The sequence below is a fragment of the Pinus tabuliformis genome, chromosome J (genome assembly GCF_031772625.1).
Source record: "Pinus tabuliformis cultivar Carrire ecotype Pingquan chromosome J, CPIR1, whole genome shotgun sequence".
In the NCBI taxonomy this organism is placed as follows: domain Eukaryota; kingdom Viridiplantae; phylum Streptophyta; class Pinopsida; order Pinales; family Pinaceae; genus Pinus; species Pinus tabuliformis.
In genome coordinates, this window is record NC_142295.1 from 1392527947 (window position 1) to 1392545638 (window position 17692).

Sequence of the window (17692 nt, forward strand, 5' to 3'; positions counted from 1 at the left end):
AAGGAATTGAAACATAGACTAATTGCAAAGATTTACATTATGCCATAAAGGATCAGCAGACATTTTGGTTGTAAAAGAGTGCTTGTATATGCTATTTATGAAAAGGTATTAATACATGATATAGTCAAAATTCAAACATATAGTTACACAAACACACACGCAGTGAATGAAAATACAAATACTAAGCTACAAGCCAATGAATATGAAGGCATGCACAACTAAATTGGTGGTCCCTTCCTAACCAACCCATGCTACATGAAAAGAAAACTATTTTACATAGAATTAAATCACAACCAAAACATTTAAGATAAAAAGCATCGTTAGCAAACATATTTATATTACTATCTCTCAAAAGGCACATAGAGATGTAGAAAGGCCCAATTATCGGATCAATTGATCCACAAACTTAACACTAAATTTTATTATCTACACACTGATCAACCTATACAATGTACATAGATATAAATTGATGAGTTTTTACATGGAAAATGTGGTAAGAAGGAGGATTCCACAAATCCCATGTCCCATGCCTGAGAGTGTGCGAAATATTACAGGATGGAAAAAAACTAGGTAATCTAAGAAATTCTCTAATACCTTTGGATCTAAACAGCCATATGAGTTATAGAAACTTTGTTGGTGCATCAATTTCGACCAATTTTTTGTGCATGCTCGATACCCTATTGATATGTTTTTGCGTTGACCATTACTTTGACCATGTTCTCTCTTGTCCCTTCAGTGACATAGGGTTGATTTGATCAACACAAGTGTTATGTGAAATTTTCACTATTGTGGAAAAAGGTGAATTACATAGATCTAATGGCCTGACCTAGAACAACATAAGAAAAAAACATACATTTTTCAATAGAGAAATTAGACAATGGTAAATAAGCCTACCTTGGATTTGTAGCAAGATTTTATTTCCTCCTCGCCTGTAATTTCCAATTACAGCTCCAAGCGCTATAATTAGAACCTACATATATTAGTAAAATAAGCAAAGGATCCACAATATCTCCATAGCATAATCTGAAATCTTTATTCAATGAGTCAACATGGCATTGAATTATATGAGTGGAAACCTAACACAATAGGTATAGGAAAGAATATACTCTTTGTATTAATAAATATCAGAGAGAATTTACAAACCTAAATATAATTTTCACTTTATAGATGTCTCCCGAAATTCATTTTTCCTTCCTTGTCACACTGCACACCTCAACGCCATACCTAATGCATAAAAGTGCTTAATCCTCTACGCTCAAAGCAAAAACCCGAGGGCACAATCAATCTCCAAAATCCCACCTAGAGCTTATGGGGACCACTAAATTTATAGGAGGTGGTCGTTTGGGAATTTTTATCCAATTAGCAATCTAGGCTTGAAATCCACTTAAGAGGGGAGTTTCAAGGGATAATATATAAGGTCTCCAATATAGGATTTGAGTTCTCTATGCACGGTAAATGGTTAAAACTAGGAAGCTTCTGAAATATTTTTATTTTTCCCAAATTTATAGAATCAACACACTTGCAGAAAGGAGCAACTTGTGATGGTCAGTGTTGGTGACCAGGCATGTAACCTACGCATAGCACATGTGGGCTAAAGGGTCAGGTGCACTAGGGGTTAAAACAATTATTTTGGATAGGACGTCCCAGAAACTCAAAGTTATTTGGAGAAGTGATTTTTAGAGCTTTGTGAAGGGATGATGATAAAATGTATATGGATGTTGAATGACCCAATTTGTAGACCTATTAACTAGACCTGATGAAATGGCCTATAAAAATGAGATAATCCCAAATGTGTTTGGAATAAAGGTCATGTTCTAGTATTTTCTCTGCAAGTATGCAACCATGTTTATCATAGACATGGGTTACTGGACTCCGTGTTCGTTACAATATCTGGCTAAAAAACTATCATTAGTGGAAATCAACTTCAATTAAGTCCCTTTTACTCATTAACTTAGTGGAATTCATAAAAATCAACAAAACATTATCTTAAGTCTCTTTTAAGTTTATTTTTCTCATCAATAGGGAAAAAAGGAGGGTGACACTCAGATAAGAGTGGGTTTTATAGTAAAAAAGGGTTCAATTGCAGAAAAGGAAATGCCAAGTGAGAGCCCTAACATCTTCTCATGAATAGGTATTTATGTGTTCCCATGTAAATAACCATGTAACCCTTATTCTATTATATTTCTTGATAAAAATTGGGCACAACTAAGAGAATTTGGGGAAATTTTGGTCAAAACATGATTTGTAGTCCAATGCTTGCCAATGGAGATATTCACATTGCCCCACTCCTTTGCCTTGCTACATGAAGCTTCTTTTCCAAAGCCATGTTTTTTTGTGTCTAGAGGAATCAACAATGGGGTCGATGATCTCAACTTATGCATGAATGAAACACAATACAGATATAAAAATAAACACAAATATACAACATAAAAAAATCTTCATTGCATTAATATCAAAGAACTAAAAGATGATTACATATAGAATGGAAATAAACTAGCCCGAGCAATGGTATCTTATCTATGAGAAGAGATGTGGCAGCTACATGCCTCTGAACTATGTTACAGTGAGGCTCAAGGGAATTTTTACTATTGAACAATAAAGGGAAACCCTAAAAAACCAAAACCCTAACCCTAGGAGATGGAACGCTAAAAGTTTGTGGGCACCATTGATCTCTGTTTCACATGTAAAATACCTTGTTAGAAAGGATATCTCAGTACTACAATATTTTTTTCCAGCCCCCACCTACGTCTACAAGCTTGCAGCAGACCTCCAAAATGTTGTTTAAGGGGTCAAAACAACTCTGGATGTTTAGGACCTGAAAATTTTCTAAAAATAGTAAATTTTGCTATAATCAAGAAAACTAATGAAAGTGACTAGAGGTCTTCGTGGAATAGTATGGTGGTCACCAATATCCACCTATATTATTCCTCCCCTCATATTCCACTTACCCTAGTAAGCCACTTGCCCTGGTGAAGGAGTTGGCCTGCTTTGACAACTTGATATAGCTCGATCCTCTAGTGGAAAGTGCTCTTTATAAATGCGTCCATGATACTATGATTTTTGGCATATTTGATATAGATTAGGTTGAGTTGTGTTGGTGCTAGCGACTCAAAAAAGTTAGATGTCTCCAACAATGGAGGAAAGTATGGCTGCAACTGGTCCACATTGAATACTAGGTGCAGGCTAAGGAATAATGGAATGATAAGGTCAAATTAATTGTCCCCTACACCAATAGTGATGGTGTAAGGACCATATCAGAGCGGGTGAAGCTTGTGGTGGACCCCATCGAGGCACTCCTCCTACAAATGTAACCAAACATTATTTTCCACTTGGAACTTATGTGGCACTCGATATTGATCATGAAATTGTTTGTAATTAGAATTTAATATATCTAATATGTCATGGAACTTCTTTTTGATGTGTTGAATGCACTCAATGAAGCCATTATCTTTGTCAGCTTCAGATTAGACATAAGTTGAATCTATCTAAGTAGCTACAAGTGATATGACAACATCAATGGGACATAGTTGTCAGAAACCAAATCACACTTGAAAGGAGCTATAACCAGTTGAGATGTGGAGAGCTTTGTTGTATTTGTGTTGGAAAAAGTGGAGGCATTCATCCCATGTCCATGTATGCTTCAATATGTACATGTGCAAGATGTGCACGCTCATCTTGTTGACGACCTCTATCTAGCCATCAATTTGGGTTTGGAAGGTCATGGACTTCGTGAGCTTGGTATCCAAGAATGACTACAGTCTTGAGTAAATTGTACTTAGAAACCTATTGTCATGATTTCAGAGAATGGACTGTGGGATCCGAAAGTCTACCCATACATGTTAAAAAAAGAGTTTGGTAGTGGCTTCTACTATGATGTTATTCTTCCAAGTTGCCAGATTGACTATGTTATAGAATTTATCGATGATTGTAAAAACAAAGTCATTTCCATGCTTCGTATAAGGAAGCTCTAAAATGCAAATCCATGGATATAGATTATGATTACCGGTTAGGAGGAGGCAGAGGAGTATATAGGCCTTGTTTTTTATTGTAGCTTTGGCAATGGCATAGGCAGTGCATGACCTGATTTACTTCCCAACATCATGTCAAAGGTTCGGCCAATAAAAATACTTCTCCAACCCTACCATTGTCTTTTATACCCTGAAATGTCTAGTGAATATAATGCGCCTCCCAAATCATCTTGGAACGCTCGCTTGAGGGAAACATAGGTGTCCTAGGTGGCATAACAGTGAATCCGAGAGGTGAAATTCTATGACTTTGTTACCTTCTAGGAGCATTGAGTGTGCGGTGCCAAATTCTACATCACTCTTTGAAAGATGCACCCATCCTGAAGTCTCGTGTCTACAAGAGTAGAGCATAGTGGTCAGTGCAACAACCAGTGGTTGACTGAGGTAACTTGCAACATTATTGGTGCTTCCCTTCTTGTACTTAACGTTCAAACAAAATTGTTGCATATATGTGGACCATTTCTTATGGCGATCATTCTGAAAGTTTCCTTGTGTCTATATGAACTACAAGGATCAATGTTGTATGTGGATGATCATTTTATTCCCTAGAATGTAATTATTCCATTTTCGATAGCCCTTCACAATGGAATACATCTCTTTTTCATTGGTGGGATACTTTCAAGTTGTTTCTGAAAGTATCTCAATGTGATATGCCAGCAGATGCCCTTGTTGGGGAAGAATTGCACCAACAATATAGTCAAATGCATCTATCTCAATTTTTAATGGTTATTGTAGGTTCGGTAATGTGAGCACTGGTGTAGAGCAAAGGTGATACTTGAACTCGAAAAAATCCTTCTATTGGGATTTGGAGCTTTGTTAGAGAGGTTGGGGTTGGTCAATCCCGAATAGCTTGTATCTTGGCTGGGTCCATATGCACACCTCACTCATAATTGATGCACCCCAGATATTGAACCTCAGTCATACCAAATGTTCATTTCTCCAAATTGGCACACAATTTATATTGTTGCAAGGTCTTTAGGACCTCTCGAATATGGTGTATGTGCTCTTCTAGACATTGGTTGAACATCAAGATGTCATATAGATATCATACCATGACTGAGTTGGTGAAGGTACACAAGATTTAATCCATCAATCGCGTGAATGTCGTAGGGGCATTCGTCAACTCAAAAGGCATGACCAACCATTTGAAAATTCCCTCCTTGGATTTTAAGGCAACCTTCAACACATTGAATGGTTCGATTGGTACTTGGTGATAACAAAAGTTCAGGTCAATCTTGTTTAAATATTCCCCCCCCTTGAGTTAATCTAGAAGGTCATGAATCTGTGGGATTAGATACCTATTATGGACAATGATCTTATACCGTGCTTGATAGTCAATACAAAGCCTCCAACTTTTGTGTTATTCTGTACCAACATGATAGGGCTCCCATATGGTGATGAACTTGCCCTGATGTTCCTTTTCTACAACATCTCCTGAATCTACCTATTAATTTCATGAATCTTCAGAGTAGAGTGTTTGTAGATTAGTCCATTGGGTATCAGTGTACCCGAGGTCAAATTGATGGAGTTCTTGACTTGACAGTGTAGGGGTACCCTTGTGGGTGAGGTGAAGATGTCCCTGTATTCCTCCACGAGTTTGTCCATCTGCTACTACCGTACATAGGAGCCTTGTCTGGAGGTTGTGGATATGGCCACAATCTTCCTCTTTCTATGAGGGAAAACCATAACTAAGACAAATTTCTTGGTTTGGGAATTTATGTTACTGCATTGTTTAGTAGAGATAAAATAAAATTCAGTAGGCGACACTGCCTGTGCTATCTTGTAAAATTTATAACCCAAAGTAATAATAAATGAATGAAGTCAAGGTTCACATATAGAATGATGCTTCCATAGGTATGGTTAACCTAATGAAACATCACAGGCTTCTAGAGGGGAAACATCGTACAATAGTTGAACTACAAATGGGTTGATGCTATAATGTAGGCGACATTATTGGCTGACATGGATATCTTTCCCTTGGTGGAAGTGCGTGATGGTGTATAGTTGTGGGTGTCATTTTGTTGGAATCTTCAATCTCTTAATGACAATTACTGACATTAGGTTCTTCTGGCTCCCACTGTTAACGATGAACTACATTGGTGAACCCTTTAACTACATCTGCAAGTGGAAGAGGTTCTCCCCCTCCTGTGGATCCTCAAGCATGGATTGGGGATGCCTTTCCTCCACATTGGGTTTGTAGATCTAAAGCCTTTTCTTCTTATACTTGAATTTATGCTTAATCTTGGCAACATGTTGATATGTTGCACCAAGAAAGGAGATGTGTAGGAACTCCACCTCCTCTTGAATGTATTTGTGAAAAAAACTTTGGTACTTGAGCACTAGATGTTTCTTAAAATATTTTAGACCCAACTTTCTACGTAGGGTATGGAAAAGGTTCATCATCTGATGTAGATATTGGTCCCTTTTCTATGACAATGTAGTCCATTGTATGTACTTGTCCTCATAGCTCCCAAAGGGGTAATACCCTTCCTTGATGAAATCTTAGAAAAATTTCCAAGTGGGTGCAACTGAAATAGTGAGCGATCTTTCTTGTCCTTTTGTTCACAATAGGTTTCCCACTAGTCCTTGACATGGGGGGTGACTTTCAGGAGTGAAAAAGTAATATTTTCCTGATTGGAAAAATCATGAACAGAAAAATATCCTTCCAATAGATTTAACCATATATCTACGACGTCTACATCTATCTGGCCTTCCAATATGGGAATATCAAAGTTGACTAGTAACTTGAAGGGAGTGGCATGTCCGGAGTGGCTACCAAATGAAGATGTAGTGTATGTGGACATATTCCAAAGGATCTAGGAAATGTTGTCCATCATTGCAGTCCTTTATCACTCAAGGGTTTCTTTGAGCAACATTTTGAAAGGATCTTCATCTCCCTCGTCTTTCTTTTCTTCTACCATAGGAGTTCATCAAAGTTTGCAAAGATGGTCTTGCAAAGGTTCAACTGGTTCGAGCCCTTACTCCTTATACCCTAAACTCATTGGGGACATGCAAAGAAAAATAGAGAAAGACCATATCACTCTGATATCAATGATCTGAACTTATGCAAGAACGAAATAGAATACATATATAAACAAAACACATATATGCAGCATAAATAAATCTCCATTTCACTAATATCAAAGAACTGAAATATGCTTACCTATAGAATAGAAATAAACTAGCTCGAGCGATGGTTGCTTATCTCTAAAAAAATATGTCGAGGCTATATGCCTTTGAACTGTGTTAAATTTAGGCTTAAGGTTCTTTTTATTTGTTAAACACACACATGGCAGAAAGAGTATGAAATATAAAACATGAGAGTACATTTTTTTTATTAACGAATGATATACATTTATAGTACATTATGTGACCATTGGGTTCCACATCCCAAGGTCTCTTGGACTTCCTTAGTCTATTCAGCTTCCACACTAACCTGTAGAGGATTATGTGTCCAACATTCCCCTCCTTAATCCAAAGGGTTATGTATGAGTCCAAGAAGAGAGATGTAATACAAAACATGCAAAAATGCATGGCAACACTAGGTTGAATGTGCTCTCTGAAATGTTGGCATAAAGGGCAGTGGTTTAAGGATGACCACCAACACTGGAACACTTTGTGCAATTGTTAGAACTCTTCCAAAATTGGAAAGAGGCTGAGGTCTTCTGCTAGATGAAGTGCTCCTCTTGTTTTGAAGAGGGAAATCTTCAACCATGAAAGGGAGGTCTCACCCCGCATAAAAGGGAGAACTTCAACCTGAAAAGGGAAGTCTCAACCTGTGATGGTTTAAGGATGACCAACAACTCTAGAATGCTTAATGCACTTCCTGGAACTCTTCAAAAACTAGCAAGAAGCTGGAGTCTTATGCTAGAGGAAGTGTCCCCAATTCTATTTTTGGAATTCTTCTAAAACTACCAAGAAGTTGATGTCTTCTGCTAGAGGAAGTGTCCTAGATTACAAAGTGAAGGCATGCTCAGGGGCATCTTTGTCTCTGGCTACAACTCTGAATCGGGTATGGCAAGTTGTGGCTCAGGCTCGCTTGATGTGGCTTTGAAGCTTGTAGATGACCATCATTCCTCCCCTATCAGATACAAGGTGAGATGATGGAGAAAAATCAACTGCAACACTGTTCAATACTCTAGAACAAGTTCTGACATATGACTAGAATATCTTCTTGGTTGTTGATGCCCATTGCCAAGAAGCGATCCATCCAAGATGAATCTTTGTTCTTGCAGGAGTTTTGTTTCTGAAGCATCTATTTGAAGAATGATTGGTTTTATCACAGTGCTTACATGGATGAAGATCAAAACAGTGATCTTTTGGATGGCCAACTCGGTCACAGTGTTGCCATTTCATAATATGTTGTTGTTATTGTTGTTGTTGAAGAGAAGCAGAACCTGGAACAGATGAAGGTGAACTGTCATGTGGAGCAAGTGAACTGTCATGAATGAATCCAACACTTTGAAATTGGATTGGTTTGGAGTAGTCTGTAATATGAAAGGACACATCCTTGTCATATCCAAGACTAGTTTTGTGCTTGTTGTGGACAAGCTCTTCCCAAACTCTGATGATGGGCTTGGGAAGTGTAAGCTGAACTTCTGCATCTTCATGTAAGCTTGTTGTTGATGGGTTATTGTCTCAATGTTCTAAACAAAAATAGGTTCAGAATGATGATTCCTCTGTTTTAATTCTTCTTGTTGAAGATGAGATTCAAGCTGTAAAAAGTCAATCTTTTCATGTGCATCTTGTAAACAACTATGAATATCGGTGAGAAAATCCTTGCTAATTTTGAGTGTATTATCCATAGTAGAGAGTATTAAATTATCTAGTGACTCTAATATTGCACCAATTGGAGCCATTTTTAGCCTCAAAAAATAGTAAAACAATAAGGAAAAGATGGACACCAATTTCTCTTTTATATAAACTTATGGCAACAACTTCAAATCAATCTTGGCAGCTTGCAATAGATTCAACACATAAAGAATGGTGATATTCAAAAAACAAACTCCTCATTCAGAAATGAATTTTCTCCAATTCACCTGAGAATTTAGCTTCCAACAAGGCAACAAGCAAGTCAAGCCTCAAAAAGATATGTTCCTGTACCAGCCTTGAATCCAAGAGAACTTGTCCCGGCAAAAACTTCAATCTAATTCAATAAAAATCCTTGATATAAATAACCTTTAAGAAAATACACTAGTTCAATCTACAAAGGATAGTCTTGGCCTGAAACAATTTCCACTGAACTCCTAAATAATGCCAAATTGCTGCAACTTTAAAGAATATAAATAGTCCCCAATTTTTCACATAAAAGGTGGCTTACAAACATGTACATAATCTCATAAACTGCCAAGCTGAAAGCACATAAGAAGCACCTTACATTTTCCAATTTTGAAATGGCAGATGATGAAGTGCTCACCCTAAAACTCTAGGATGAAACTTCGTTACATGTTTTTCCAAAACAAGTGCTTACAATATCATCAATTTCTTCATAGAAAATAATCAAGACTGTAGCGAATGGCAGCACTCAAAAACATGCATCCTAAGTACAAAAGCTTAGCACATTCAGGAGGTCATCTTTGTTAGCCCTTACAGGAAATAATCATCTTTTCTCCATGATATGAAACTATTGATCTTCAGTTCAACATCGAGCAATGAATTAGCTTGCTCGAGATCTAAGAGGCCAAATAGTGATAATTTTTTTATTTGATATCATGAATTTTGACATCAAATCACCAAGGCTGGAAATTAGAAACAACTTTCTCTTCATTTACTCCCTCGAGAAATAAATATGCCTTGATTTTTTCATTATCCTAATCCTAGCTGAATGATCCGACTGTTGTGTAGGATGCTTCCAGTCTTTTCTTGCAACAGAGGTTTGTAAAGGTGTTGCTATCTTTGCTGGATCTTTTGACTCCACAACTGCTAAAGCTCGTCAGTGGGAAAGGCCAAAATTGTAGGCCATTTCAAAATGGTTAGCAACTAAGAAAGCTCCTCAATGTCTGCATTCAAATCGCTCATTGTGGTGTGCCAAAGATGAACAACGTATATATGCCAAAACAGTATTTAAAAGCAACGCATATATATCAAAACAACAACCACAATAATATGACCCTCTAAGATTTTAATTTTGTAAACAATGATCCATTTTGACATCCTTCCATGGGAGAGTGCAACAACTTATAGGTTAAATCAGGAGTTAATGCAGAACCATAAATATGACCATAATATATCCGCATATCTTTCAATGCACATTTCATTGTTATGCATCTCTACGCTTGCCAATGCTTGAGGTTCTACTCTAGCTACAATGGTATGACAGGCCCATGTTGTTGGCTCGACTCTACAAATTTCACGTAGGAAAACCAAACATTGCAACGGTTCTTTAATCAAGTTAATCCGCAATCCTCAGTCCTTCAAATAGCACTTCAAGAATATCTTATAAAAACGTTTGGCAATGGAATAGTGCTGATAGAGTCCATATTCTCAATCATAATATTGATGTTTTGACATTCAAATGCCACAACATTCGACTATGAACTTGGCAATGGAGGTGAAAGGTTCACATAAGGGGGGGCCTCTCAAGCGATGCTGAAATGGAATTCCCATCTTACTGTGACGTGAACCACGAGAATTTTGAGAGGGTATTGATCAAAAGAACTAGCACAACTCTGGTTGAAACAATTGACACAACCTTTTAAGCTTAGTTTTGGGCACAATTCACTTGAGAAGACTGCAACCGATAGCCTAAGTTTTCAACGACGGGTCTCTCAACAAGGACACATGCATACAATTTGCAGTAGTAATAAATAGACCATTTCAAGGTAGAAAAGACCCAAATTTTAAATCCTCCATAGCACTGCAAAGCGGCAAACAACTTCGTAATACAACAAGAAACTCAAAAATAACATTTTGGGGTCTTGGGATTTCATTCCAAATCAATTTTATAAAAACAAATCCTACAATTCATTATTTCATCACTCTATTCTAAGTAATGCTTCAACACCACCATACAGAACTCAACACAACTGACTGAAGTGAATGCAATGTCTAAGTTTTCAATGTTTTCAACCAAATTCATAGCGTCCAACACAATTCAATGTATACATCCCACATATTAAGAGAAGCGACCAGAATGACACATTGAGAAAGGTCACACACACATAGTGGCTCACACTTGAGCAGGGCAGGAATTCGCCCAACGTCCATGCAATCCAGGCCGAGATAAACTCACAACTATGTCCTCACGATTCTTTTGGAACAAGAGTAAGCCAGAAATGGTGTTGCTACATCTTTGAAGTGCACTCAATGCAAAAATGGGTATTGATTCACATAGAGGGAATCAGGAAAAACTGTCAGATACATTAGGGTGGCAAGGAAAATTTTGGTGTTGTCTGAGCAAGAGAAGTAGAGGTCAAAGAGACGTTGACTAGAGTAGTTGAAAAAGAGATGAAATGGTCTACTGGAGGAGTTACAAAAGAATATATTTGATACCTGCAAGAACTGCGAAACTAGGTAGGAGGAGAAGATGTCAGTTTTCTATATCAGGAAAATGGGCAGAGTTGCAAGATAAGTATGCACAAAAAGGCCATAAAACAAATGGCTCAAAGTAATTATGCAGGCTAGGAATACGCCTCCTCTGATACCATGTTAAACACACACATGGCAAAAAGAGTATGAAAGATAAAACATGAGAGTACATTTTTTATTAGCAAATGATATACATTTATAGTACATTGTGTGACCATTGGGTTCCACATCCCAAGGTCTCTTAGACTTCCTTAGTCTATTCGGCTTCCACACTAACCCATAGAGGATTACGTGTCCAACATTATTATTGAACAATAAAAGGAAACACAATGGAGGTTAGGGTGGAATAGGTAGGTGACAACCAATATTCACCTGGATCAGTCGAGCTCATACTCATATGACAGAAGATCAATTATGACCGCTACCACTAAAAAATATAGGTGAAGCCTTACATGCCCACACATGTGTCCCACATGGTAAAACATGGGGAATCTAAAAATTGAACCTAAAACTTCATAAAAATTTCATATCATGACGATCACCAATCGAGTGGCCCTCTTAGGGGGATGTTCCAAAGCCCTATTATGTATTGGTAGATAGTGATTTCTTTTAAACAACATTCTAGTCAACTAAAAGGTATTTTTATTCGTCATGTCAACCTACCAATTTTGTCTTGTAGATAGGATTTTTTCCTCTTTATAATAGAGTTCTCATTTTTAATGTAACCTATACAAGACTTTAAACTCTTCAACCTCAATCTTTATTTTCTCATTCTTTTTATTCTTATTATTGAGTTTGGAGGTCAAAGGTGTGATTGGAGTGATTGAATACATAATAGTGTTAATGGGCTCATAATGATTAGTGGTATGCTCATGGCCCAACCAAGTCATCGAAATGGAAATCATCGGTCTTAGGTCTTAAGGGCTTACTTCGAGTTTTTCTAAACAAGGACATTACAATTCCTTTTGTATGACATGGGCTACGTGTAGTCGGCATATGCTCAGAAGTGGTACTTCTGGAAGGTGTTAGTGTTAGTATTTTCTACCTATCACCAGTGATAAAATATGCTTTTACCAAGTCTGTCAGGACTCTGAAGGGCAAATTTTATCATGTCACTAGGTTTTCAAAGTAAAATTTAGTCACTGGCTAGTTTGTCTAGAAAGGTCTTCATTCTTTTGGAAAAATCACACGTGGGTCGCCTACCTCACTTTGATGAAGGAATCATAATAAAAAGGATGGTTTCATTATATCAGTCGTCATCATTAACATTCCATTTAATCTCATGTCTGCATTAAGTCATTAGGGTTTCAAGGTCCATCCTCATCATGTGTAAATCCAGCATTAAATGAGTTGTAACAAGCAGCTCTTTGGCATAAGTTTGATGAATTTTCATAAGTTCTTCATGGTTTCAATCTCAAAGGTTCCAAGGAAGAGGTCACACTATTCAAAAAGCTAAAAAGAAACTCATGTTTTAGCAATCCAAAGTGGCTCAGTTTTAAAGGTGAAAAATCAGCTTTTGAAATGGTATGTGGGGCCCATTTCTATTCAAAAGGGAATCATACTTGCCTATAAAAACCCAAAAGGTTCTAAACTCACTTCATTTTCATTTTATTCTCATTTATTCATCGAGATCTCCCCACCATTGGTGAACAAAACATGGGTTTCTAGGCAAATTTGGTCAAAAATTGGTAGCGTTGCACTCCGAGAGACTGCGCTATGCTTCTGAGGCTGGCATTGTGCTTCCAGACACTATGCTGCACTTTGGCACTACACATCCAAGGACTATGATGTGCTTGTGCCAAAGCAGCACAAAACTCTTCAAACCTTACCCAAATTTAATTTTGAAGCTGGCAAACTTGTTTCTTGCTATCCTAAGCTTATTCCCAAGTTAGTATAACATGTTGCTTACCTTTTTCCTTTAGCAAGTTGAATTCAAATATAACATCTCTTCATCTAGGGTTTTAGGTGAAATTTTCATGCTCCAAGCTAGGGTAACTAATGTTTTTTGTAGTTTTGATATTCTAAACATGAAAATATTCCACCTCACACCTCTGTACATGTTTAAAATGTACTTTGATTCACTAAACAACCTATAAATCATTAAATTGCCTCACCTTTAACTAAACCCTAGCTCTTACCCAGCAGTTTGAGCAGATTTCCTAGAAGCTATGTTATACAATTTCTCATAAGCATTATTTTCCATCATTTCACTTCATTTAAGATTAATAAGTTGCTTGCAGTCCCTATTCATCTCCTAAAAATTTCCCTAACATCATTTCCATTCGTCAAACCCATCATTTCATCTTTTCACTCATTCCTCACTGTTTTTTCCATTTTCCTGTTTCTAGGGTTTCTACCATCATGGAGGGAGATTCTTCACCAGAGAGGAAAAATCACCACAAAGGAGGCAAAATCCTTAGATGAGCCTACTAACTGCAATGAAATCAACTCATCACCCTTCATCAAGTAGTGTTTTGAAGATGTAAATTATCTAAAGTTTTGCAAAAGGGTATGTGAAGTAGGTATTCATGAACAGTTGATAGATTAGATTGCCACTCATTTGAGAGGGGAAAGAATCATCATAACAAGGGTTGAGTTTACATTTTCAGTGGTTGTTATTTCACTTGCTATAGGGATACCTAATCATGGAGAATATTGGTTTAAGGGTATGAATTTGGATCTTGAACATTAAAGGTCTTTCTTGAAAACACCCTATAGGGAGACCCATACACACATTATCCCATTTAGGTACCTATTGGAGAAGTATGCTCCATTAATTAAGGTTGTCCTCAAAATTTTCACCTGTGAGAGAAGGTTTTTCAGATTATATGCATATCACATTTGGATTCTAATGCACTTCATAGCTCAAATACCTCTCAACATGTGAAATTATCTATGTAGAAGCCTTGTCAAAATGTCCGAGAAGGTACATGTGAAAAACAAAGAACACTGCCCTAGCCTTTTTCATCATACCTTGATAAATATTGTAGTTCTCCATCAGCTTGTAGAGAAAAACATGACATGGGATTCTTTCATAGAAACAACGTTGAAATGTCATGAGACTAATGTTTCACTTCAGCATCAAAACATACCAACATAGTAGACGGAGGTAGGATCATCAAGAAAATTAGTGGAGGTTCCTAAAGCACCTAGACCTAAGGTGACTAGAATGTATCAAAGAGGAAAAAGGCTTGTGTTTACTTCTATGGTTGAGAAAAAGGCCAAGCCTTCTACACCAGTAAAATAGGGATTAGATATATAGGACGAAGACTTTTTTGAGCTTAAATTTGAATTGGTGAACTTGGAAATAGAAAATGAGCCTTCAAACATGAAACAGACTATCAAAGAGAGAGATTCTTAGATCAGAGAACTCATGGACAACATCGGAACAACAAGGTTTGTTATCTCCTTCCTAGAACAAGAAAACAATCAGCTTAAAGTTAGACAACTCATCATGGTGAAAGAGCAAACTAAATTGTTGTAGCAAGCAAGCAAATGCAAAGATATTTTTGAGCCTAGTGAACCTAAGGAATCTAAAAAAAAAGGAAAGAAAAATAGGCCAAGGACCCATGGACTCAAAAATGCATTCAACGAGGAGAAAGGACATAGTTTGCTAGATGAAGACGTAGACATGGAGGATAGAATTGCCTTAGAGATCAATGAGGAGAGAGATTATTGGCTAGCTAACATCAATTATCACTTGGAAAATCTTCTTGACAAAACCAACAGAGATAACCAACTATTAAGGCACATGTTACATCACTATCAAACTAGAAACATGATATGTAATATCAAGCTCAAGCAGTTGGAAAACAAGCATAAGGAAACCCTAAAGGACAAAAATAAAAGGGATAAAATAGATATTCTTGCTGAAGCATCCATGAGGGCTTGAAATATCTTATTTTTCAGCCCATGAAAAATTTTGAAGGAATTCTGAGAATTTTTTGTTTTTTGGCTTTTTTGGTGCCAAATTCATAAAATTGGCTACTTATAGAAGCGCAATAGCTTGGTGCTGTGCTTCTTCCTCAAGCCTCCAAATGAAAAATGGTTTGAAGTTTTGGAAATCTCATGGCCTCCCCTCAAAACCCATTTCATTATATTTTTCATAGAGTGCCCAAATTTTGAGAAAAAGGAGAAAAGGGGTAAAAAATCAACATTTTGCCTCTGTTTTTGACATGTGATGCGCTTTTGGAGACACCTTGCCATAATGCTTTTTTGAAGTTCTTCACATTGGTAATTTTAAAAACTTAAAGGTGATATGGAAACTTCACTCAAGAAGCTAGGTTACCATTATTTCAGATCTTCATTTGGACCTAAGAAAGGAACCTTAACGTCGGCTCAAAGTCGACGTTGTGCTTCTGCAAATTTCTATGTTTTTCATTTAAATTTCACTTTGTAATTTCCTAGTTTTTAGTTTAACTTGGTTAAAGTTAAAAATCTTGATGTAATTGAAGTTTGTTGGAGCTTATATGACATAGTCATGAATAAATATACATGACAGGTTGTTTTTATGGTTTATTAGGCCTCATTAAGTAAGCAAAATCCAAAACAAAGTCTAAAAGAAGTGTTTGTATTTGACCTTCTCACTCTCACCTGTTACTTGAGAGAATTTTGGAAAGAGTTCCACCACCTAGTAATTCAATTCATGAAGGTGGGGAAGTGGTTCAATTGAGTCTATATGTATCATTTCTCATTCAAGGAGAAGGTTTGGACTTTTGTGGAGAAGGCTTGTATCTTATGTTCTCTTCAGCTAATATAGGAGCAGATGTAGCTATATTTCAGGAACTCTAGTTCAGTGAGTCTATGGATTTGTTTTCCTTTCGTATAAATTTACAATAGATAAATAATCTCCCTTTACATGATTTATCTTCTTCCTATGAAATTCCTTGCATTTATATGGACAAAAATCTTGAATTTAAACTCTGTTTATGTGGAATTCATACTTGTGTTTCTTTTTCTTATAAAGATAATGAATTCAAGGTTTCAAATGCTCCTTAGGTTCTCTGAAACTAAAAATTATATACTACATTCATAAGCACTCTAACTGTGCCATCACATACTGATATCTAGCTCCTATTTATTCTTTTCTTTGCATACTTGAGTCCCTGACCTAATTATCTGTTCTAAACCCTAGTCCAACAAACCTAAAAAACATAAATTCACAAATACTCCAAAAAAACTTATATATCTAGCCTAAAACCTATTTCTTTACATATATTCATTGACAAATCCTTTGAGAGATTACTCTCTGGTTTAGTAGAGCTAGCTACTGAGCTGAAAGTGGTTCGAGGTTACCTCTTTCAATCTCCTCCTCAGCCTACGAAATTGTAGAGGATAAAATTTTGGCACTGTTGTCGAGGAAAAGATAGGTAAATAATTCCTAGGATTTATTTTAGAGCTTCCAAGAAAATTGGTTTTGTAGTTGACAGTTTCCAGTATCTAAAGATAGGCTGATTTTAAAAATTTTGTCAAGCTTAAGGTAAAAAAAAATTCTAGCTCCTAAAAGACATACTAGGTCAAATCTTGACCCAAATCCACCTTTTATTATTGAATACCTAGAAAAAATGTTCAGAAAAATCAAGTTACCCATCTCTAAAAGTGAAGTTCAAAAAATAATAAGGACAACTTCTCTGGCTAAAAATCTATTTACTTTTGAGAAGCTTCCTTTTGATATTCAGTTAGAATTGTCTCTTTCAAGGTCAAAATATGAGTCTTCCATTTCTAAAGTGATATCTGAACCTCTTGAATTTGAATCTCATTCCCATTCTTCAGAATCTCTATCTGCTAGAGCTAATCACAAGTTGTGGTTGAATTTTGACAAACTTCAAAGTGTTCCTGACCAGCTCCAAATCACTACTGAAAAAGCCTATATGCAATATCAGATTGAATACTTAATTGTTTTTACATCCTCTACTACACCTCCAAATACATCTACTACATCTCAAATTACCTCAGCTACCTCATGCTTTCTTCCACCACCTACATTAGTGTCATCATCTTTACCCACACAGCCCATTGTACTACTTCCACCACCTATAACAATTATGGCATGATTTGCACCTCTTATGCTACCTACTCAACTTGTTGCTCTACCTCATAACTATGGTAAAAGACTCCCTCTATTTGATGGAAGCTCAGAA